Here is a 25515-nt window from a genome sequence, read left to right as displayed (position 1 = left end):
ATGCATTTAATGAAGAATAGTATCCTGAACTATCTATTGAATATATGGACTTATATCTAAAAGACTTTATTGAAAACCTTTCTTTTTTAAACAAAGATTGAATCTCTTCCATGACTCAGTAATGAAAAAGGAAATATTTATTTTGAGGATAAGCCAATTTATATATTATTGGAAATAACACAGACCACCCAGGCCTGAAGCCTACTGTTTATAGTTAAGGATCTTAAATCTACATATGCTCTTGATGAGCAAGAGCTATCTTTATTCCAGCTAGAAAGTTTTATGTCTACAAAGGGTAATAATTTCATGTTTCTCCCCACCACCCTTGGCTAGTAAAATTCTGTCAAGGAGATTATTTCATTTCCACAGGGGAAAAGATTTTTTTGGACCTCAGCAATGATAACATTTCCAAATTTCATCTGCCAAAGGGCTAATGTTTAATATTGTTGGAAAACACTAGAGTTATATTTGCCTTCAAAACCAGTTTCTTGTATAAATATGAGTGTGTGTATGTATGTATGACTGCATAAACAAAGACACAAAATGTAGCTGACTTGTTTTTAGTGCAAAATTTATACCTTGATTTGAAGCTTCATTCTCCTCTACTCAGCCATCAAATCTTAGAATTCTTCAAAGACTGGTTCTAAACTCTCTTCTTATCTCTCTCTGAATTCTCACTATAAATAGCTATCTCATGTTCATAGCTTTAACTGCTGTCTAATGGTAGGAGGGAAGGAAAAGAAAATGGTGCAAAGCAGAAACTGTCAGGCATGAATGTCTTCCACTTTTCATTGAAAAGTCATGTCTGTGAACCTCTGTGTTTCTCAGTAAAGTAGAAGGTAGGGTCAGAATTTGGAGGATTTGAAATACTTGTTTTGTATAGATCAGAGAAAAAATGATAGGATTGCTGGGCCATATTCAGGATCCGTTGAGCATGGTGATTATATTTTGCTTTGTGGTTTTCCCTAGCAGCACATACCAGCTTCATTATATTTACAGAGAAAGTAGTTAGTTTCACGATGGTTGCAGTTTTGCCAATGGAGGCGATGCAAAGACTGAATGGGAAAGGAGTTTAGAGTAATAGAATGTTTCCTAGGATCATGGAATTTAAACTAGATTAGGAGGATAGTGAAGAAGAAAGCATTGATAGGTGGGAAGCACTACGCAGCTAATGAATTGGAAGTCTCTTAAGAGACGGATCTTCATGGTGAGAGTAGTTCATCAAGACAATTGGAAGTAATAAGATGGACTGCTTGAATAAACGATTCAAGAACAGTTAGGATGGCAAGATTATGATAATTGTGGAAGTAAATGGCTGAGCTGACGTGGAGTTACTTAATGGAATCGAGAAGGCCAGAGGACTACATGGATCACACATGTGGATACAGAAGTCACTCAGAATAATGGAAAGATTTGGAATGCAGAGAAGACTGAGTTAAGTTCCAAAGCCTTTGATGAATATGGAAGAATGACAAGAGATTAGTAGATACAACAGTGATGCAGAGGCAGAGGGGGTGGTATGACTGAATGGCATGAGCCTCAAGTGATCAGGGTCTTTACTAAAGAATCAGAGATAAATGGTGTAAAGCTAGAAATAGAGAACAAGGAAGAATGTGATTAGTAAACAAATAGCCTTCATCTGAGATGGCTACAGGGCATATATGTCTCTAAGGAACAGCTACTTTTCACTGGAGGAGGCAAAAAAACAAAAATACACATACACACCGAACCTTTTCAAGATGGAGTTAATATTATAGGACAAAACACAGGTAGTCGGTACTCAGTGAAAGGTGATTTAGTAATAAAGTTGATTGAAACACCAATATTACGTGCTTACTCCTTTTGGTTTTCATGTGTATTGGTGTTTGGAATGGAGTATGCCTATACAGATGGACTTTAATAATCTCACCATTAAAGAGATGAGGTCAAGAGTACTAGGATGGGTAAGAGAAATTATCAGAACGATGGGTGATGTCAGTGCAAAATTTATAAATCAAATGAAACATCTACTGTTTAAGGACTGTAGTATTCTATTTGTAAATGTGGTAAACTGATTATGCACCTGTTGGAATTAAATTTTCCTCAGTGTCTCATGCTGTTTAAAGAAAATGCTTCTAGGTTTAATATTCTTTGAGTTAATGATCATATGATCATGCTTATAAATTACCAAGATACAATAAAAATTGCTTTTTCTTTAATGATTCATTTAACCTACTAAGTGGTAAAATTAAAAAATTGTTTTCTCATTGAATGATGTCATTATCCTTTCTTGGAAATACTTTTTAAAAATTTCCCAGTGAAATAAATCTTCTCTTACTAAGCAGATATATTTGGCTGCACCCATCTTCCAGTGTTGGACTTGGTGTATGTTTGAGAAAATCTCCTTGTGTTGAGCAATTTCCTCAAATCCATTTAGTATTGAAATATAAATTTATAATCAAGGCTATTTGTTGTTATTAAAAGTATCTACAGAGGTAATCATGTAGCTAACATAGATATAACACTTATATTGTGCCAAGTGTTGTTAAAGTACTTTACATGTATTAATTGATACTCAAAACAATCCTATGGGGGTAATCCCATTATTATCATCATCCCACTTTTACAGATGGGTAAACTGAGGTACAGAGAGGATAAACTAACCTGTTGGTAAGTGGCAGAGCCAGGACCTGGACCCAGCTATTTGAATCCAGTCTGTGATATTAACCATTATGCTAAATCACTTTATGTGATATCGGGAAGAATATGGCCCATGAAAAAATAAAACTTTTACATTTTCTTTCTTATTTTTTAGTCCCTGTGGATTACTTAGGATTCAGTGTTTAAGACTGAAGAACCCAAAATACAGTGGCTTAAACTTTGTGAGAGAAATTTATTTCTTACATAAAAGAGGACACGAGGTGGGCAGTGCAGGGCTGATATGGCAACGCCATAGTCATTGTGTCTGGACCCACTATCTGTTTCATCAGCCTTGTGAGTGTATTTCATTCCTGAGATCACTTCCTATACTAGGATGGCAGCTGGAACTCCAGCCACTGTGTCTGTCTTACAGGCCAGAAGGGAGATGAATAGTGAAAAAAGAAAAAAATGGACCACTTCTATCAGATTCAGCTTTCTTTAAACAAAGCCCCACTAATACTTTTGCTCTCATTTCATTATTTAGAATTCAGTCATATGGCCATACAGGCTGGGAATTGTGGTCTTTTGTTCTGGATAACAGCATAACTAGACAATGATTTCTGTTACTTAGAAAGGGAGAATGGATATTGGGTAAGTATCCAGCAGCCTGCAAGACACCATCCTTGGTATCCACATCCTTTCCTACTGGTCTTTTACACTGATTTTATCAGAACATTTTGGACTGAAAATTCATTTTTTTAAAAATATTTATCTATTTGGGAGGGCCAGAGATGGAGGGAAAGGGAGAGAGTGGGAGCATGAGTGGGGGAGGGGCGGAGGGAAAGGGAGAAGCGGACTCTCCACTGAGCTGGGAACCCAATGCTGGAGCTCCATCCCAGGACCCTGGGATCATGACTTGAGCCGAAGGCAGATGCTTAACTGACTGAGCCACCCAGGTGCCCTGGACTGAAAATTTAAATAACAGACACAAGTGAGGAGAAGGATTGAAAAAGAGTAGAATGGGGATTTTGGGGGCACTCATAGCATATGGTGAGAGTAACACAAAAAGCAAATTGTGGCGGGCACATGTCATAATTGCTGTAGTTTTCCTTTAGAGTAAAACTCTTCCATAAAGTGACTAGTGAAGTCTGATTATATATTCACATAAAATATGTTATTAACAGGTTAATAAAAAGCAGTACTTTTTTTTTGTACTGTTATGTTAATCACCATACATTACATCATTAGTTTTTGATGTAGTGTTCCATGATTCATTGTGTGTGGTTAATACCCAGTGCTCCATTCAACACATGCCCTCTTTAATACCCATCACCAGGCTAACCCATCCTCCTACCCCCTTCCCCTCTAGAACCCTCAGTTTGTTTCTCAGAGTCCATTGTCTCTCATGGTTCGTCCGCCCTCCGATTTCCCCCTCTTCATTTTTCCCTTCCTGCTATCTTCTTCTTTTTTTTTTTTTTAACATATATTGTGTTATTTGTTTCAGAGGTACAGGTCTGTGATTCAACAGTCTTACACACTTCACAGCACTCACCATAGCACATACCCTCCCCAATGTCTATCACCCAGCCGCCCCATCCCTCCCACCCCCCACCACTCCAGCAACCCTCAGTTTGTTTCCTGAGATTAAGAATTCCTCATATCAGTGAGGTCATACGATACATGTCTTTCTCTGATTGACTTGTTTCACTCAGCATAATACCTTCCAGTTCCATCCACGTTGTTGCAAATGGCAAGATTTCATTCCTTTTGATGGCTGCATAATATTCCATTGTATATATATATATATATATATATATATATATATATATATATATATACCACATCTTCTTTATCCATTCATCTGTTGATGGACATCTTGGCTCTTTCCATAGTTTGTCTATTGTGGACATTGCTAAGCAGTGTTTTTTAATTGGGCTTCTTGTCCCTACATGGGAAGGGAGTGGATGAAAAAATTATCACTTTGTGTCATTTATTTAGGTATGTAAGAGAAGATTGATTATTGAACTGAGAGAGTTCTAAATGATCAGAGGGAAGTTCCTTTCTAATTCTCCCTCTCTCTTGTCCACCCCCCTTTAAAGAGTGGAAGACATGCTATGTCTGATTTCACATGGAGTTATGGGAGTTTTATTATACAGAAAAAGAAAAACAAAGTATTTTGGAGGAAAAACATTTCATTGGAAAAGTTTCGTTCCCCCCCCCCCCCAGCTGAAGGTAATAGTAAGCTTCTGATCGTTACTTAAGTTTATTTCTTGTTTTATTTACAGCTTGGATCTCTTTATTGCTTTTGGTAATACATAAAAAGTTTTCATGAAAGTAGAGAATATTTTGCATGATATACATTTAAAAAAACAATATATGAAACTAAATGTCATGATCCATATTCTTATTTCCCTGTAAGACAGTGTGCTTTGGAATACAGGGTAGCTATAGTAAAGTCTTATTTATTTTCAGGGGAGATTAAGTACACCTACTTTTTTCTAAAGATGGCCTAAGTATGAATATTTATGACTTTGTCATTTATACAGACTCTATCAACTATCACATTTTAGATGACTTAAGTAGGAACAAATTCTGACCTTAAGGGTCAAAGGTACTGGATGGATGATCATGGATTTAACAAGGAATTCTTTTCTGTCTCCTCTTTTCTATTGTGTTTTTTTTTTGTTGCTGCACAATTAGTAAACCCAGTTTACTAGTGTTATTGATGTTCTTTGTTTTGTTTTGTTGCTTGTGGAAACCTGATTAGAGCTTTTGAGAGTGAATTTTCAGTCAGAAATGATTTATTTTGTGTATCTAAGCTGGATTCCAGCTGTTTGAGGTTTTTCTCTTAGAAGTCTAGGTTTCATAGAGCATCTAGATTGAAAAGACAGTTCTGGTTAGATGCCTCTCCTAGTCTTTCTTTTTTTTTTTTTTTTAAGATTTTATTTATTTGACAGAGAGAGAGACACAGCGAGAGAGGGAACACAAGGAAGGGGAGTGGGAGAGGGAGAAACAGGCTTCCTGCCGAGCAGGGAGCCCGATGTGGGGCTCGATCCCAGGACCCTGGGACCATGACCTGAGCCAAAGGCAGATGCTTAACAACAGAGCCACCCAGGCCCCCCTTTCCTAGTCTTTCTTAAGCAGTTTAAATTCTTTGTTTTTCTAAGTTTCGAAGAATTTTACTTAGATTTTCATGTTAAAAATCGGTATTTAAGCTTCAATTTGTTACACTGATAGAATTATAGATTCCAAAATTTGCTTGTAAAAATGGCTAGTTTTTTATTTTGTTATGTTATGTTAATCACCATTATGTCATTAGTTTTTGATGTAGTGTTCCATGATTCATTGTTTGCATATAACACCCAGTGCTCCATTCAGTACGTGCCCTCTTTAATACCCATCACCAGGCTAACCCATCCCTCCACCCCCCTCCCCTCTTGAACCCTCAGTTTGTTTTTCAGAGTCCATAGTCTCTCATGGTTCGTCTCCCCCTCTGATTTTCCCCCCTTCATTTTTCCCTTCCTACTATCTTCTTCTTTTTTTTAACATGTAATGTATTATTTGTTTCAGAGGTACAGGTCTGTGATTCAACAGTCTTACACAATTCACAGCACTCACCATAGCACATATCCTCCCCAATGTCTATCACCCAGCCAAAAAATGGCTAGTTTTAAGGAAGGAAGGGTTTTTTTTAATTACTTGTGCTTTTCTAATTTCAATTAATCAAATCAGAATTCACTCCAAGAAAAGTGCCACAGTATATATCAAAAGAACATTTCCTTAGTGCTTCTGATTCAGAAATTATAACCTCTAATAATGTGAAGAGACAAACTTCTATTCATATTTACCATATGATTTATCATACCCGAATTTTTTGCATGAATTCTTGCCTTCTTATTTTTTTCACCAAAATGTAAGCAGTTTCAAACATATAGTTTTGACTTACATGACTTGTCAGACTCTTCTGTTTATTATTAAAGCAGAGTTGCATATCTTCCTTCATAATGCTACAAATGTTAAAAGTTCTACACAATAACATTTTCTGGAAAGGTATTGGCCATCATTATTCTTAAGACTACAGATTTCTGTTGACTTTCAAAAGTTGTTGGTTTTTTTTAGATAAGCTTTCAGTTTTATCATATTCAGATCATACATACCTGAGAGAGCATCTGTAAAAATCTCAATTCTGTTTTTATGTGAAGTCCCAGTTATAATATACTTCTCATGACACTATATCAGGTTACTTATCAGCTTACTTTTTAGACAGGTCATTTGTGATTGTTTCCTTGTTGACTATAATCCTTAGAAGAAAAGCCCCCCTTGAAAATTATATACCAGCACTAAAAATATATGTCTGTAATCATAATCTTACTGGATTCAATTGATCAATAACCACCCCCTGAACCACCGTATGGTCACATTAACTTAGTATGGATTTCTATGAGGTTTTCATGGTTCTAATATCAATGAAGAGAAGAAAGTTGTATCTCACATTCTATTATCACAGTATTAATTTTAATCTTTAGAAAGTCACTTAACATACGCAGGCTGTCGTTACTTTTGTGATTATGTAGAAGTTCATTGTTCTGTATGGTAGCCACCAGCCACATACAGCTCTTGAGCACTTGAAATGGGGCTAGTCCAAATTTAGTGTGCTATAAGTATAAAGCACACACTAGATTTTGAAGACTTAGTGCAGAAAAAGGTGTAAATATCTCACTAATAATTCTTTTATGTTGATTATTTGTTGATATGATATATCTTAGATATATTGGGTTATGTAAAATATATTATTGAAATTAATTTCTCATCTTTCACTTTTCTTTTTAATATATGGCCATTAGCAGATTTAAAATTATATACACATAGCTTGCATTATATTTCTGTTGGACAGTGATACTTTAGCAGATATAAGACTAGAGATGATCTCTATGGATCCTTCTGTTCCCAGCATTGTGGTGATTCTGATTGATGTCCTGATTGACTATGGAGCCGTCATTTTATTTTTGATTGTTATGATATTGCTGTCTCTATTGAGGACTTTTACAGTATGTTACTTTGGAATGTAGAGCTCTTGGAAAATCCTTTCTGTTTCTCAGGGCATAAACCAAACTTCTTCGCTTTGGAGAATTTCACCTTTAAACTTTTTATTATGCCTAAATTTTCTCATTTCTGAAGTTGGATCTTTCTACCTGGTAAGCTGTTATCATGCCTTTCTTCATCATTTTATTGTTAAAAACCTCACATTTATTGATTTTATCTAGTGATCGCATTTTTCCATCCAAAACTTTTGACTTCTCAGAGTTTGAGTTCTGTCTTCATTAGGTCTAGAATGGATAATAGAATGAATGAATATAGGATTTAGAGTGAAAAGTCTTAGATTCTAATTCTGGTTCCTCATCTAATAACTTACTAACTTAACAATCCTAGACAAGACAATTGTCTTCCTAAACCTCAATCTTTTTATCTGTAAAATGGATATTATGAGGCTCAAATAAAACATTATGTAAATATTGTTACCACTTACCCATGTTCTTATTCAGAAATATTTTCCTTTTAACCTTCTTGACAGCATTCGACTTCAAGGGTACTGTCCTTTCCTAGTGTCCTTTATTCCTTGCTATTTACTCCTATTATTATTTTAGGTCTTCTCTTTCTCTCATCCATTGATATTTGTGTTTCCACGATCTTTAGTCCTTCTAAGAAACTATGGTTATAAAGGAAAAATAGAGCAAATATCTTATTGCTCACAAAATGAAAGCATCACTTGGGATTTGCATGTAGATTTTTAATAGCCGAGATCATAGATTGAGAGAAAAGTTCCAAATACCAAGAGTGGGGGAAGGGAGAGCACCACATATTGAAGAATACAAGACCCTAGGTGAAGGGAGAACCCAACACATACTGAATACTTATCATGTGCCAGGCACTGCTCTTGATAGATGATTTTATGTTACCTCATTTTATTTCATGTTCACTACAATTTTTTAAGGGAGTTTTGTTTTTTCCTCCTATCTTATAGAGAAAGGAACTTCGGGCCAGGCCATTAAGTAACTTGCTTTCAAGTAATTCAAGTCTCTCCTTATTGTTTATCTGCATTCCCCCCCACCCCAGACCATTGTTTGGTAAGCACTATTTACTTTGGGTGCTTGAGTTCTATGCTAACAATGTAGATAGAGTTGGTCTCCAGTGTACTAGTGAAACTAAATGAAATTTGAGTGTTTTTAAACAAGGATACCAGATACGATGTTTATGAAATGAATTTTGTACTGTTTTGGGAAACATAGATCTCTAGACCGGTCTTTAGAGTGGGTGGAAGGAGGGTGGTGGTAATTCAGAAGGCCTTCCTTTCCCGAGCTAAAAATGCCAACAGAACTTTCAGGTCTGAAAGCTGCTCAACACTCAAAGTGAAACCCTCTCAGTGTCTGGTTTTCTTTCCCACATTCCCTTAGGACCTGGCTCTCACTCTTCAGCCAGCTACTTCCGTTACGGGTAGGCAAAGCTAAAATGGTAATTGTAAATTTGTGAATTATGCTGTGCCTTTCAGGGCTAACTCCAGACTCACTTGAAATGTCTTCACAAATGTGGCTTATAACAATCTGCGTGCTTCCCTCAAAGCTTTCCTCTCTGTCCATGCTTTTCTGCTTATTAGCTCCCTCGTGTTCTACCCCATACATGTCTCTTAGGTTCCACCAGTCCATTCTTCCCTCCTGACTTGCTGACTTCGTTTTTGGAATGGCCAAAAGATGCCGGATACTTTGTGCTTTCGAAGTCTTATGGCAAATGTGCTCTATGGACTCCAGTGTAGAATTTGTGGCAGGAATGAATGGACTCTTGAGAAAGAAATACCGTATTTTCAAGTCCATGTTCTCATACTAAAGAAGGCCGGACAAGACATTTATAAAATATGATTTCTAAGTGCACAGGTTTCTAAAGAAATCTTTTTTCCCTTAAGGAGAAAAGAGGCATCTGTTGTATTTCTAGAACAAATAACCCTTAACCTCTTTCTTCTTCATTTTCTCTTTCATTTACATGAATGAATATTTGAGAAGCTCTTATCTCCACGTTCAGACCTCTACAATTTTTCTACTTAAAAAAGAAAGTTATGTGAAGTGTTATTATTACATTGGGTAATTTTATTTCAAACTAAATACCAGAATATTATAATTCTTTTATCCTACTGTGTGATTGTCTTTTGTACTTTCACTTAATTCTCCCTCCTCTTTAGCCTCTTGGAATTTTGCCTCTGAAGCTTGAATTTCCTTCCCTTTCTTCTACAAAAATGAGATGCAGAACAAGGCATGGCTTGAAGTCAAAGTAAATTCCCATCTTTAAGTTCTAGCAACCGATACAGGCTCCTTAAGGCCAAAGCCTGCCTATTAGCCACTTGGCTGTTGGGTGACTATATGTTCTAGGAAAGGGTACTGGACTAACTCTAAGAATGTGGAGTGTTGATATACTGTTACCAAAAATTAAAAAAAAAAAAAAACCACTCTGTGTATTAAGTATTTGTCTGGCAGGATACTGAAAACCTAAAATATAGCCCACACATACAAACTTGTTGGAAGACAAAATACATTTTTCACCAAGTTAGAGTCTCATAGTGAGAAAAGCCAAGCTAGTTTGGATTTTAAAGTTTTCCTCCCATTTTCCCCTACTACCAAGCTCCACAGGGCCCCCTAATCATGTAGCACTGAAAAGAAAGTACTTTCTGCATTTTTAAATACTGTTACTGCTTTTGACTCCCCAGCATCTCAGTTTACATATGCGAAGGAAAATAAAAAAACTATAAGGAACAGACATTAGCTAGGATGGTATTTAGGAGGGAATTAAGATGTAATTAGAATTACTTAGGTGTGCCCGTACATCAGTTTTGCCATCTTTAAAGCAGAACATAGGTAATCCTAAAACTGTGTGTGTATATAAATCTTGTCAGCTTTTTAATATATTCTTAAACATTTCCCAGTGGAGGTTTGTTAAATGTTCTGAGATATTTTCTTGCTAAATATTAGATTATATACACATTAAATACTCTACAGTATTTTCCTGTAAAATGTTGCACATGAATGTTTCACCTTTCAAAACTGGTAAAAGCAAGAGTATGTTGCAGAAAGTCAGCTTATAAAAAATGTAGATGCTACTGTAAGCGGTATACCCTGGTTATTTGCTATAGTACTTAATTCAACAGAGCTCAGATAATTTCCACATATGGAAATATGATGGACTAATACAGAAATAGATAAGCCCTTGAAGGTAAAATATGATTTTGACCATTTGACTATTTAGTTGGTATTAGAAGTTTTTTTACTTTGGGTAGAGTGTTAATTATACAATATTTTTTCTACTTAGAACAAAGAAGGTATCTTCAGTGGTCTCTAGAATATGTTCCAGTGCACCTCATACAAATTTGGTATTGATTTGGTTTTTTATTTTGGTTTTACTTCGAAACCTAGAATCAAACTGGGACTGTATCAGGTTTGAGCAAATCATAAAAATTTGTGGATAATTTGCACCAGAATTTTTAAGTTTTGCAGAATCTGAAGGACTGTTCAATTCAGTCCTTTCATTTTATACTTGGAGAAACTAAGGCTGAGAATCTCAGTATGTTTCTGTTTAAGGTTTTGTAACTGTTTAGTCAAAGAGCCAGAACTAAAAATGAGAATCTCAGACTCTGGCTTATCATAAATTAATTGTGGAGTCTAAACTGGGAGAAGAATGTTCACTAGAAAGAAAAGAGTTAACCTCTCACTATAGCAGAACATATATATATCTCTTGACCTATTTGTAGATGAACCAGTCATTTCTGTCGAAATTCATGATAACCTTAAGACCATTCTAAGTCATTAATGTTGTTGGCTCCAGTAAGTGAAACACTGCTCAAGTAAGAATAGCTGTCTTTCCTTTCTCTTGCATTTCTAAATTATCAATGCCACATGATTGATATCTCAGAAATACCTTCCAGATGGCTTTACTGTTTGTTTACTGAACTGTGTTGCAAAACTGCTTGTTCCTCATTCAGGCTGGTCAGATAGGGTTGGTTTTTGTTTTTGAGGTAAAGAAGACTGTTTGCATATAAATTCATTGTGTTTTGTGTGTGTGTTAAAAAAAAACTTCATTTTTCCAAGTAGTTTGATGAATTAAAACCTTTTTATTTTAGTTTTTTATCTGTGTGGAATTTTACTTTTAATAAAGCTTGGGGGAAAGTAAAACATCCCTTTCTAAAGTTTCTCAAAAAATATCAGGGTATCCCTGCAAACAGTCCCTTTTTCTTCCCTCCATTACTCAACTCAATCCCCCCAAAATATTTGCAGAAGTGGAGTTCTAAGGCTGGTAAGAGCCATCAAACTTAGGATTTCCCATGAGATCCTCTTAGAAGGGATTAAGAAGACTTCAGGAGCCCCTTCTCCTCCACACCCTCCCCTAGTGCTCCATCTTTTCTGTCTTTTGTCACTCATTTCCCTCCCTGAGGTTGATTTGCTGGTTTTGTTATCTTAAAATTATAATGCCTAAAGGATGATAAATTCTGTGTTCAGTGAGTAGTTTTGAGATTTTTATAACTCTTTAATTGCAGGCATTTAATCCTGTGTTTAGAAAGCTATGTGTTACGATGCTCAAACCCTCTGGCGCTTTCCCCGTCTCCTCCCAAAAGACCACCAACAAAACCCCAGGCAGTAACAATGTATTGAGCACCTTCTCTGTTTCAGACCTAACTCTATGTCCTACAGCAGTGCTCTTACGGGAAGTCATACTATGTGATTTTACATTTGAGGAAACGGAAGCCCTCTGAGGTCAAGTGATTTAATCATTAGTCTCTACAAGTTCTCTTGTGCATTCAGTTTTGCAGTCACTTCCTACACTTACCCCATCCCTGGTACCAGGGAAATGCCGATCTGCTTCCTGTCACTATAAATGAGATTCTTTCCCTAGAATTTCATATAAGTAGAATCACACAGTATACAGTGTTGGGTCTGGCTTCTCCTCCACATTTTTTTGAGATTCATCTGTTCTGTTGAGTATATCACCAGTTCGTTTTTTTTCACTGCTGAGTAATGTTCCCTGATATGCCACAGTTTACGCATTCATATGTCTGTGGAATCCTTTCCAGGTCCACTCAACTTTTCATTTGACAGTTTATGTCATATGTATTGTCCCAGATTTGTAAATAATTAGGTTATAACGTGATTATATCTTTGTATCTTTGGAGGGAGGGCTGTAATGTTGGACCTTTTAGATAATGGTGTTAATGTCCTGGCAGATGCTGTCCAATTTCCTCTTGCTATTCGTGGCTCGATCTTTCAACTTAGGGTTTAAGCTGATGAGTTTGACATGGGTAGGGATTATTACATTTTCTTTATAGTCCTCCCACTACTGAGGACAGGAACTACCATACACTCACCTTTGTAGTTTGTAACTTCACAGTAATAACAGAAGCAGTAGTAATAGGTGATATTGAGCACTTAGTATAATAATTATATGAAGTTGGTGCTATTTTTTGCATTTTACCTGTAAACAGACACAGGATTTATACAACTTGCTTGTCTGATTCTGTAGCCCTCCCCTTTTAACTCTGCTGCCTCAGTGCTTAATAATTGTGGGACAAACAAATGAATGTGTAGAAGAATAAGGATTGCTTCATAGTTCTCTGGATATGGTGTTAGTTACACAAAAGTATATAACTTCGTCTGAAATGACTCATTGGTAGTCTTAGTTTTCATCATCCTTCCCTGTTCCCACAATAAATGATGTGACTTTATTAATCATATACACACAGAGCAATATCTAGAACTCCATTATGGTTGCCAGAAATGAGGTTACTCTCTGAGGCAGAGACAGTCTAGATGAATTCCTACTTGGATGGTGACAAGCAAGTAATCGGTCTTCATTATGTTAAAGCACTGAGATTTTTTGGCTTGTTTACTGCAACAGCTAGTGTTAATGACCTTGATTTTATTTATTTATTTTTTTAAAGATTTTATTTATTTATTTGACAGAGAGAGAGAGAAAGAGATCACAAGCAGGCAGACAGGCAGGCAGAGGGAGAGGGAGAAGCAGGCGCCCTGCTGAGCACAGAGCCCGATGCGAGGCTCGATCCCAGGACTCTGGGATCATGACCTGAGCCGAAGGCAGACGCCCAACTGACTGAGCCACCCAGGCGCCCCATGACCTTGATTTTATAGTGTCATTAAGTTTCATACTTTATGTCTGTATTTAGTTGTGGTTTGAAAGGAGTTATTATTTTTAAACTAATTTGTTAATCTATCAAAAGATATTAAAAATCTGTCTTAAAGTTGATGTGTGGTTTAATCTATTATCTTAAAGAACAATATAAGTTTTTAGATGGCTTTAATATCTGTTGCTTTCAACAGAATTCAGTTTGTAAGTTGACATGTTACAAAGTTTAAACAAATATTACTAAATTAGATTAATTTAGAAGTAAATAATGAGATGAGATTCAGTAGTAGGTCCTGAAAACTCCACTTGGAATATCATTGTTAAACACAAATCTGGCCATGTCATTCTTGTGGAGCATAGGGCCTTTTGCCTTATAGGTAAATTTCAAACTCAATTTGGGGTGGTCTGGCCTGTGCCAGTCTCCCTCCACTTTGCTTCCTTGTCTCCAGGCTCCAGTTACATTAAACTTCCTCAGTTCCCAAAATACTCAATGTTCTCTTTTCTCTAAATCTTATAGATACTGTCTCTCCCTGCTTTCTTCTTCCCCTTCTTCCTTTACATACCACCTTAAATATGTCATTTTTCTGGCTAGCCTTCCGTGACAAAGCCAAGGTCAGGCACCCTTCCTTTGTGCTCCTATAAACACTGTGTCCCTTATATTGATACACTTTCTGTAATATTGTAGCACTTTTCACTTATATGTATACCCCACTGGATGGTGAACTTCTGGAAAACAGGGAAAATAGCTATTCCCAGCACTTGGCAACCTGCCTGGTACATAGTCAACTCAGAGTAAATATTTGTGAAATATTGAATGTGTGAATAAGTGAATGAATGATGAATGAGTGTGAATAATGCCCCAATCTACAAACTTTATGGTCTTACTTTTTTTACTCAGGTACAGATCCTAGTAAATTAACAAGCTAACTATATCAGCATCCCAGTCCTGCCTTTTAGACTTGATAGTTTTACATTACAGTCACTTACATTGCATTTGAGGTATTTAAAATAGCTCTAGGGGCACCTGGCTGGTTCAATCTATAGAGCATGCAACTCTTGATCTCAGGGTCATGATTTCAAACCCCATGTTGGGTATTGAGCCTACTTAAAAAAAAAAAAAAAACATTAAAAAAAGATGAGCGACTCATATTTTAGACTTACTTATGCATATTTATGTCTATATAAATTCATGCCAAATTATCAGTATAAAAAATTAATACAAATTGATATTAAGGACAATCATTGGAAGTTGTTAATAAGTGTCAGGGTAGCTAATTTAAACATATACAAATTTCTGGGCACCTGGGTGGCTCAGTCAGCTATGCATCTGCCTTTGGCTCAGGTGTTGATCCTGGAGTCATGGAATCGAGCCCCAGGTCAGGCTCCCTCCTCAGCGGGGAGTCTGCTTCTCCCTCCCCCTCTGCCCCTCTCCATTGCTCGTGCTCTCTCTCTCTCTTTCTCTCAAAATAAATAAAATCTTTTTTAAAAAGTTTCTCAAAAAATATACACAAATTTCTTTAGAAACTGAATGTGAAAAACCCCCAAACTCTAGAATTGCTGTTAAAAAAAAGAATCCAAAAAAGTTGGTACCCAATTAGAAATATATGAAGTATGATGTTATCAGTTACTACACAGATAAAAATTTCTCTCTTTCAACATATATCTTTTGAGTGACTAATATGTTATGCATTGCTGTAGGCACTTGGGATACATAATTGAACAATGTTAACTTCCTGAATGCTTTAATAAATAGGAAAAAATGGAGCCTAGAACACATACACACACACACGTTTATGCATATATGTAAAATACTAATTAGTATGTTTTAGATAAGCCTATTTCTGAAACCAATACCAAAAGATTTTAGGATTATTTAAAGTGAGATATTAAAGTTACTGTGAAAAAAACTAAATGATGGTAGGATTTGGGAGGAAAGGGGGAATTGTGCTTTGAATTTCCTTAAATGTAATAAACAAATACAATTGATCTTCAAGAATAATATACCTGGCCCGTATGGTAGACTGTGTTATTGTTCAGAAACCTTTGCTGCTCCTCCCTATCCTATTGGCCTCATGCCAGGCCTTAGCTTTGCCTTGACTAATAAAATAAGAGTGGAAATGATTTATGTTTACTTATGAGCAGAAGTTTTGAGTCAGAACATAGTGTCCTATATTCTCTTTTCTTCTCTGCTCTGACAACCAGCAGATCTGATAGATGCTTCTTCCTCACCCTAACGTCTGAAATAAAAATGACCTATAAGACGAGCCATTGCCAACCCTTGTTTGACATGTAACATGAGCAAGAAAAAAAAATGTTGAAAGCCATTGAAATTTTATTACGGCAACATAACCTCACCCAGTGGTTGTCCAACTTGAGCATGCATTAGAATCACGTGAAGATTCTGTTAAAAGGCGATCGTACAGGTTTTACACTGTTGGGCCCCTTAGAGTTTCTGAATTCAGTAGGTCTGGGGTGGGGACCAAGAATTTGCATTTCGAACAAGTTACCATCAGATGCTGAGGTGCTTCAGAGCCCGCACTTTGAGAACTCACCTTTCCTGATACAGCCCGTGAATTCATATTCCTGGATACTCTAATTACTTAATAAATATTACAGCAACAAAATGCGGAATATTTCCCAACTTCATTAATAAAGAAGTAAACTCTGTAAAATGCTCCTTTGATTTGTGGAATATGGACACACAAAATGTCGTAAGAAACCCTAAATTTGGTAGAGTGGATTAGATAACCATGGAAATTACTACCATATTAGTCAGATTCAAATAAAAGGTGCTAAAAATATACAAAGAGCAAAGGGAATTTGAGAAAGAAACAGTCACATCTGATTGTGGGAGAAAATGCTATCCTGATGGACTTAGTAGGAATTCTCTCAAAAAAGGAGGGTAGTTAAAGAGGTCATTGCATATGGAAGGACCACGGATGACCAAAATGAGAGAGGTGAGAAAGTGTGAAATGCATCTGAACGTAACACTAATAGAGTTCGCTACTGAGAGACAGATAAAGGAGAGTCTCTTTCAGAAGTCCAGTTTCTAACTTGGTCTGTAATGAAACACAGTGAAGCTTCAGTTCAGTACTGTTTTTTGTATTCATGTTTACATTGAGGTGCTTTGGGAGTTTTTGTTGCTAAAGGTGGCAAATTAATACCAAGGGTAGGCCTTATGATTGTCCAGGAAGTCCTGGAGAGACTGCTGTGAATAATAGCTATTGTCGAAGAGGAAGTGGGTGAGAGAGGCCAGCATGGAGTCTTGACCAAAGGACACTCCCCAGTACGTCAGGTTTAGCTAGGAGACATGTGGAAGTGAGGAAATGGAAATTGGTTCCATGCGCTTCAGTCCTGTGTAAAGTCTTTGCATAGAACTAGTTGGAAGAGCATTGCTCTCTGTGTTCACATGTTTTGTGGTTTCTTTTCTATGGCCCAAGGTCCCACTGCTTCTCTGTGGTATTTCTCCTCCACAGGGAGACCTCAGCAGGCAGAAAGGGAGTTGACTGGGATGTAGAATGATTTTAGTGTTGTGTGAGGGTGTCTAGGAACAAACTGTTTTCAGGGAGATCACTTAACCTCTTTGGGCCTTGGTTTCTTAATTTGTAAAATATAATTCTCTCAGGTTCCAGTATTCCATTTTTCTAATACTTTCGGCCAACAAAATTCCGGTATGTGTTAACTTGCCCAATTTCTATTATACATACCACAAATTAAGTTCATAATCTTTGAGATGCATGAAGTACGCTGCAGTATTTGAAATAAATGTATTTCTTTTAGAGTTAGGATACTCTGTAGTGCTCAATCAGAAAATAGTTTTCTAAAAGCTTCCAAAATTTTGTTTTTACTCCATTACCTATAGATGGCGTATTTTATTTTTAGATTTGAACTTTGATACTGAATAAGCATAAACTTAGGAAAAAGCATGGCCTAATGTTATAGTTTCAAATAGCTGCTTATTTTGTTCAGTATGAAAACCAATTGCCATTATTATTTTAATGACATAGATACCAACATGCATTTGAAAACAAATTAATGTTGATTCAAAGATTCTGTATAATTGAAAACATTTGTTTTAATCTTTTACAACCATTATGGGAGGGAGAAAAAATGAAAATACTTGCCAGTCTTGAAGTCTTTAAAAAATGGATTGGTTCAGAATTGTGGTTATAATTCTGTTTAATGTAAATAATTTGTGGCTATTGCAATGCCATGATCTTAAGGAACTTGCAAAGTTTTTCCTTGGATTTACATAAAACACCATTTTGATCTCAAATTTGGCTTTTGCCTCTAGTTAATTTGTCAGGTCTAAACACATGCCATTTCCTCAGCAACTGCAAACAGGCCTTTCATGTTAGGTCCAATACAACTCAAATCTACTCCTTTTACAAGTATTTTAAAGCTTGACTAGTATTGCTATTACTGTTTCATTTTGGGAGGGAAATTCATCCTAATTAGCATTTCTTTTAGAAACATTCTGTAGGTGATTCTTGGTTCATATTTAGGACACACCAGAAAAAGTGCACAATAATCATCTGGGGACTTACAAACACACTTGATTACCCGTAACTGCTGCCTGCTTCAGTAACGTCCCTTAGGTTCTTGAGAACAAAGCTAAACACCAATGTTCCATTCCATATGAAATAAAGTACTGTAAAATATTTGCCAGAATCAAAAATAACATTTTTGATGCTCTTGGAGAATTCACTTATATTTAAAGAAATCCAGTTGAAAATTAGTTTGAAGATATATAATGTGTTCATGAAGCAAAGAAAATAATCGTCCTCAAATTTCTTGATTTGTTGCTATTCCGACTTCAGATTTTTGTATGAGGTTCTTAAGATAGGAACATAACATTAGTTATTTTGCTTTCTCATATACAGTGCCATATGCAGACTGAAACTGAGCTCTCTCAGTCTATTAGTCAAATAATATTAGATCTAAGAGAAAAAGTCTCTTGTGTGTATGTAAGCAATGAATGTATTTTAATTGAGCACCCCAAGTTCTGAGTAGTAAATTGAAATTGTTGATTTAAGCTATTGGAGCATGCTATGTGATTAAGACAGTGAAGTGTTTTTTTTGTTTGTTTGTTTTTTTAAACAAAACGAAAACAAAAGGCTGGAATTAATTCCATGTCGATCTTTTTTTGTTATTCTTATGATAAACAGGTGTCAACCAAAATTCTATAGTTGTTGATCAAGTTTCAGTTACTAATTTATAACTGAGTACTTAGATGAGTTTCTACACTTGAAAATGGATTAGGAAAATTAATTAGAAAAAGTGGTTTTTTCTTTTATGTGAGTTTTCAAAACAAAATAAGAAAAATTTAACTTTAAGTTGAGTTCAACAAAGATGATGCAGATGGCCTCAAGAGCAGCCTAATCCCAGAACTTGCACATCCCTTGTGGAAACATTGACATTTTCATTAACATTAGGAAACCACCAAATACATTAATCCTGTCCAACTCTGCTGAATGGGCTAGACTTGGCATATATCTAGCCAGAAAAGGGAGCCAGAGAAATAAGAATATACCAGGGCTGCTCAGTCTCTAACATAAATATATTAATCAACTTATGGATATACTATAACCTTCCTTTTTTAGAAGTCAACTAGATTCAGGAATATGTCATTTTCAATGCTGTATTGGTTTAGGATATATGATTTTAAGATCTTCCAATGCTGTACTAAAACTTTTTTTTTTTTTTTGAGAGAGAGAGAGAGAACGCATGCGAGTGTGCATGAGCGGGGGCGGGGGTGGGGTGGCTGGGAGGGGCAGAGGGCCAGAGAGAATTTTAAGCAGGCTCCATGCCCAGCGAGGAGCCTGCCCGCAGGCCTCGATCTCACAACCCTGATGACCCAAGCTGAAATCAAGAGTTGGATGCTTAACCCACTGAGCCACCCAGGGTGCCCAAGTGTATTAAAACATTTCAGTAAAATCATGGACTTTTTCTTTCATTAAAAAAAAAAAACTATATAAAATTGCATGAGTTTTCTTTATAATAAATACAACAATGAGTCACAAATTTGAAGCATTTAAATAGGCATTCTGGTTCCTTTTTTAACTTTCACATTAAACTTTTCAGTCATATTCACTCCAAATATATTTATGTTTTTAATACCAGTAATAATTAGACAAATCAAAACTTTGATTTTGATTCAGCTATTATCTGTAACTATTATTTATAATTAACTTTATATGTCATTCTTTTTATACCTTCTATATGCCTGAACTTTAAGCATTTTCTGTTTTAAATAATTTTGTTCACATATAATAATGTAACTTGTTTTTGATACTGAGTGACTTAGGTGATTACAATATAATCAACAGAATAGAATATTTTAAGGCTTATCAATGTACTCAACTATTTTAAATCTAATTCATCTCTATTTATTGCCAGTCTTTTAGCATCGTTAATTATGGTTTTGCATGTACTGCTTTTCTCAAATCAAATAATTTAAGAAGATAAATGAAGAAAAAGACTGGACAAAGAAATTTGAAGCTGAATTATAAATATAAAGCACGGTAGAGTAATTAAACTCTTGAGAAGCACTACTGATACAAGAAATTTTGTGTCATAACTTGTAGTCAAGGTTATAACTTTTAGTCAAGGTTATTTTTATTCTTATGAGAAACAAACACAGAGCTTTGCATATACCTTTTTTTTAATGGTCAGAGATGGCATATAATTTATCTTTCCCTTCCTCAAGAAATAAGCAATACAGTGTTTTCTGTGTATTAGCTGCCCAATAAAGAAATGACTGTTGAGCGAATAAAGATAGATGATGTAATATTTAATCAATATTTGAGTTTCCTTTTAATCAATTCAGTGATTAAAAATGGACAGAACTCTGAAATTGATACTTAATGCATGTTTCTTTCTTTCTTTCTTTTTTTAATCCTTGTAGTCACCTAATTATCCATGTTGATTGGGGATATAGTTTCTGAAAATTTTAATCTAAACTATCTACTTTAGTTAGTAATTTTACAAAACTTTTACAACAGTGAAGTTGACTACTTTGAGTTTACATTCTCTGCCATTGTGGGGGTGAAATAGAGATGAATAATTTGCACTGTTTAATCTGTTCCTAAGTACTCAAGTATTGATGTTTTAAATGAAACTACACAATATATAAATATATACTTGTAAAAATTTTTTTAGTAATATATAAATAGAGAGTAAAAGGTTATGTTCTTTTCGTGCATCTTAACCCATTCGACTTCATTAGGTAGCCTACTATCAAGGGTTTCAGATATTTCTTTTTGACCACTTTTTCATATGTATATAAACAACATTTGTACGTTTTCTCATTAATTCTATTTCAGCATTGATATTTAATATAGATAATAATGTAACATTTAATCATTATTGAGATTATATCTATAGAATTCCTTCTTTTATTTGATGGTGTTTCTTATCAGGTCTTTCTATAGCAGACTAATCCAATAGTTGGTCTTGTAATCTTAAAGTTAAAAAAGAAAAGGTTCCCTTTGAACCTCTGCAGGAATAAGTTCCACATCAGTAAGTATTACAAAACAATAAGCAAATGTAATAATATTAGTAGCAGGCCAGTAATCTCAAGGCAAATTCAGGGGGGTTTTTTGTATGGTTTTTAAAAAATTTTTTTATTCTCGATGGTGAGATCAATTTTTTGTTTATGTTACTAGTGACAGAATAATTCATTCTATTTTTCTATTGTGATTTCTAATAACAGTAGCAGTAAATAAAATGATAAAATAATTGGTAGAATTTCAGAATTAGAAGACATTCAGTCAGTCAATTATGAAGGTAATTTACTTCCAGGCTCTTGTTTAACAGACAACAAAATTGAACCCTAAAGTTAAATGATTTACTCCAGGTTGGTAGTGAAGTTATGACTGTGAATCATTCAAATCAAGAGTCTTTTCCACTGTAGCATGCACTGCCTTCAAGAAATATTTTAAAGATTTATTGAGTACTACATCTTTTATATTCCATTATGTTTACCAAATAAAAAAAGTGGGAAACAAAATAGTTTTCATTGTTTTCAGCTTAATAGAGACCATAATGATATAGCACATGTACATATCAGATTTTATGTTGGTGTCAAATGGTGGGGTGTTCTTAAAGATTTCATAACTGTATAGAATGATAGGAATGAACATCAGCTGTAATTAAAAGTCTAATATGACGATATTTACTTGTGGGAATTTAATGCAATGTAGCTAAGATTAACAACATTTCAAATGTCAGTAAATGTGTTTTTAAGGGAAAACATGCAAAAAATGATAAATCACCTCACAGAGCTACAAACTCTTCAGAAAATGGTTTACTAGTGACATCTGCTGGTGTAATTTGGTAATAAAAATAAAAGTATCTCCCGGAAATAATTTCATGGAAATTAAGCGTGAGACAAAGAATCTTTATGGGCAAATTGTTTTGTTTTTTTTTTAACTATCATTTACACTTACAATTTAAAAAAAAAATTGTGTTTGTGGGTTCCCCCTCTCATTGGCATTTGACCAAGTATATTATTCTAATAACAGTATTAAACTTTATACTTTCTTCTCCACAGTGTATAATTCCAGCCTGAACCTCTCTAATAAGTTGTGTATCACCTAAGTTGTTTGATATGGTGCTGCACTTTTTCCTCCTCCTCTTTCCTGAACCTTGCACATAACCTTGCAAATGTAGAGATTCAGTAACTACGATTGACTCTTACTAGATATTTATGCCATTTATAGGCTAACTAATAGAAAAGTCTGTGTGTACATGAGTTATAGGCATTATATTTATGCACGCTCAAAAATAAAAATGAGACTTTGTATTAGAGAACAATTTCTTTAGGAAGAGAAATGACTTTGTTTTTTGTTTTTTTCCTATGGAACAGATTTTCTGCACTATAAAATAATAGAGAAATAAAATACACTCAGTCCCTGGGTATTTTCTCTATTGGCACTTATTTCCTAGATGATTGTACTGTGGATTTAAGTTCTACTTATAGATGAATCACCCCTCTTCCTTGACCCCCAAACCTGTACAGCAGCCACTTGTTTCATTAACATTTCCATTTGTAGGTAACAGTCATCTCAAACTTACCATGTCCGAAATAAAACTGATTTTCTCCTCAAACCTGTTCTTCCCGTAGTCTTCCTCACTTCAGTAAACGGACGTTTTATCCTTTTGCTTGCTCAAATCAAAAATATTTTAATAATTTGTAAATTTTCTCTTTCTCTTGTACCATCAAGGAATTCCACCAACTCTATTTTTGAAATACCTTTGGAGTCTTACCACTTTTCTCTACCTCTACCACTTAATGACCTAGTCAAGCCACAATCGTCTTTCCCCTCCTAATTCACCTCTTTGCTGGTTTTTTTTTTTTTTTAAAGATTTTATTCATTTGAGAGACAGAGAGAGACAGAGCACAAACAGAGGGAGAGGCAGAGGGAGAGGGAGAAGCAGACTCCCTGCTGAGCTGGGAGCTGGGGCTCCATCCCAGGACCTGAGATCATGACCTGAGCTGAAGGCAGACGCTTAACCGCCTGAGCCACCCAGGCACCCCTCGCCTCTTTGCTGTTAACCTTGCCTTCCTGTGGTTTGTTTTCCAATGAGCAACCAAAGATTATCTTAAAATTTAAGACAGGTCTTTGTCACTCTTCTGCTGAGGTTTTGTTTTGGTTTTTTTTTTTTTACCATGCCTAAAGGGCCCTACCAAGAACTTTGGACCACTCCTTCCCTCCTCCACTGTGACTGTGACCTCCTTTCCTACCACGGCTTCCCTCCCCTCTTTTGTTCCAGCTACAGTAATCTACTTTGCTGTTCTCCTTCAGTGCCACGAAAACTCCTAGTCAGGAGCTTTGTGCTTGCTCTTCCTTCAATCAGATACTCTTCCCTCCATCCTGTAAGGCTTCTGATCACATCATCAAATTTCACCTTCTTGGAGAGGCCCTTCTGGATTACACTACCTAAGATAAGAAGGCCCGACCACATCTGTTTCTCCTCTTCCCCTGCGTCGTGTTTTGCCATAGCACTTATCACCACCAGATATATTTACTTGTTTTCCTCGGACCTTTCCCTGGCCCAGAATGTCACCTGTATGGAAACAGAGATTCTGTATTGTCCGCTGTTACCTCCTTAGATCTGAAACTAGTGCTTACACATAGTAGGCATTCAGTCAGTATTTGTTGAGGAAATCAGTGAGCCTTAAGACCTGAATGTAGAAAGTAATTTGATTTGCATTATAATAACTGGATCTGTTAAATAGTGAGGCCCCTTCTAATGGGGTCTGTTCTGTATAAATCTTTCTGTGCATACCATACTTTTTACATTTAACTCAGATTACGATAGTGTTTCATAGTTAGGCTAAGGCTCAGACAATACTCTTGGTATCAAAATGCAGGGCAATATTATTATTTTAAAGATTCTTTTTAGGGGAATAATTACTTTTTTGTTCTTTTGACATAGACATCTGACCCTCAATTACATTAACAGACCTTATACACATGAATGGAAAGAAGAATAGCCCCTTTTGAATTCAGGCTAAGACTTTATCAGTATGAAGTGCTTCCCACAGGGTTCTGCTGAAAGAACCAAACTTCCATCATAATGAAATTGCAAATTCATTTGTACATGCCCTTTTTTATTTGAAAGCTACTTTTTGATGTTTGGTCTGCAATTAGATTTATTGTTTAAGGTCACAAATATGCAATCCTGACTAGACCAAGTTGTCAGAATCCTTTATCTATTCAGCATTGCACAAAGATAAATGGCTATCTCTTAACAATAGCGTACCAAAGCCAAAATTTGTTCCCACTTGTATGTAATCTTTAATCAATCTGCTGCTTTCTGTTTTCCAGTCAGTAGACGCCTAGCCTAACCCGCTCACCACCCCACCTATCTAGAAATTGCCCAATTATGGGTTTTAAATTACTGAGAAACACTTCAGATGGAAAAAAGATAAGTTTAAGAATGTTAATGCTATAATTTTCTCATGCATATTTTTAGCTTAACATATGAATTCTTTTGCCTTTACCCTCATTCTGTGTGGGGTGAGTAATTATGTAGTATGTTAGCTAAATTCTGTGATTACATTTCTCACTGTTAACATGATCGCAAAGTAGATCATGTTTCTTAATTAAAATGAATTCTTAAGTGTTTTAAAAGATCTATGCACACGAATTAAATTCTTTTCTGAGATTCTGTGTGTCCCCCAGTAAAAATATCTACATTTAGACTTGTTCAGAAGGACTTCTTATATTTTTATGCATTTCCTTTGTGACCTTTCATATAAAAGGTATACTGAGAGAGTTGCCCAATTAGATTTGAGGCTGTACTTTTTATCCAAGAATATCCAGTGTCTAAAATTAACATACATTTGAGCATCATTGTATCACCAATCTCTATAGTTTCTCCAAAGGATTCTGATACTAGATATACAACAATTCTTTAGTAACTTGATCATACTTATAAAGCAGGCCATTAAGACTAGTATAGTAATGTCCCCATTTTAAAATCTTGTTTAAATATTTTTTGCAGATCTGAGAATCTTTTTTTAATTGTCATGCAGTTTGAACCTTCCCCCAGTTAAAAGGAATACACTATTTCAGAAGGAGGTATAAGAGAAAACCACAGTTTTTAAGTCAGAGGAACTTTTTTTTTCCTGAATTCCGACTATTATTTATTTTGTGACCTCTTGGAAGTTGCCCGTTTTGGGGGAGGGGGCCTCTGCCCAGCTATAGAATAGAG

The 25515-nt window shown here is 35.6% G+C and overlaps 1 protein-coding gene across 1 annotated transcript in view; it reads left to right on the top strand.

The window, feature by feature from the left end:
* Nucleotides 1–25515, top strand: part of LOC144379883 (transmembrane protein 135-like) — a 142621-nt gene that overhangs the window by 34897 nt on the left and 82209 nt on the right. The gene's annotated exons all lie outside the window — the stretch shown is intronic.

The sequence above is a fragment of the Halichoerus grypus genome, chromosome 13, assembly GCF_964656455.1.
Source record: "Halichoerus grypus chromosome 13, mHalGry1.hap1.1, whole genome shotgun sequence".
Lineage (NCBI taxonomy): Eukaryota > Metazoa > Chordata > Mammalia > Carnivora > Phocidae > Halichoerus > Halichoerus grypus.
The sequence above is the reverse complement of the archived record's forward strand: the minus strand, read 5'-3'. Positions and strand labels throughout refer to the sequence as shown.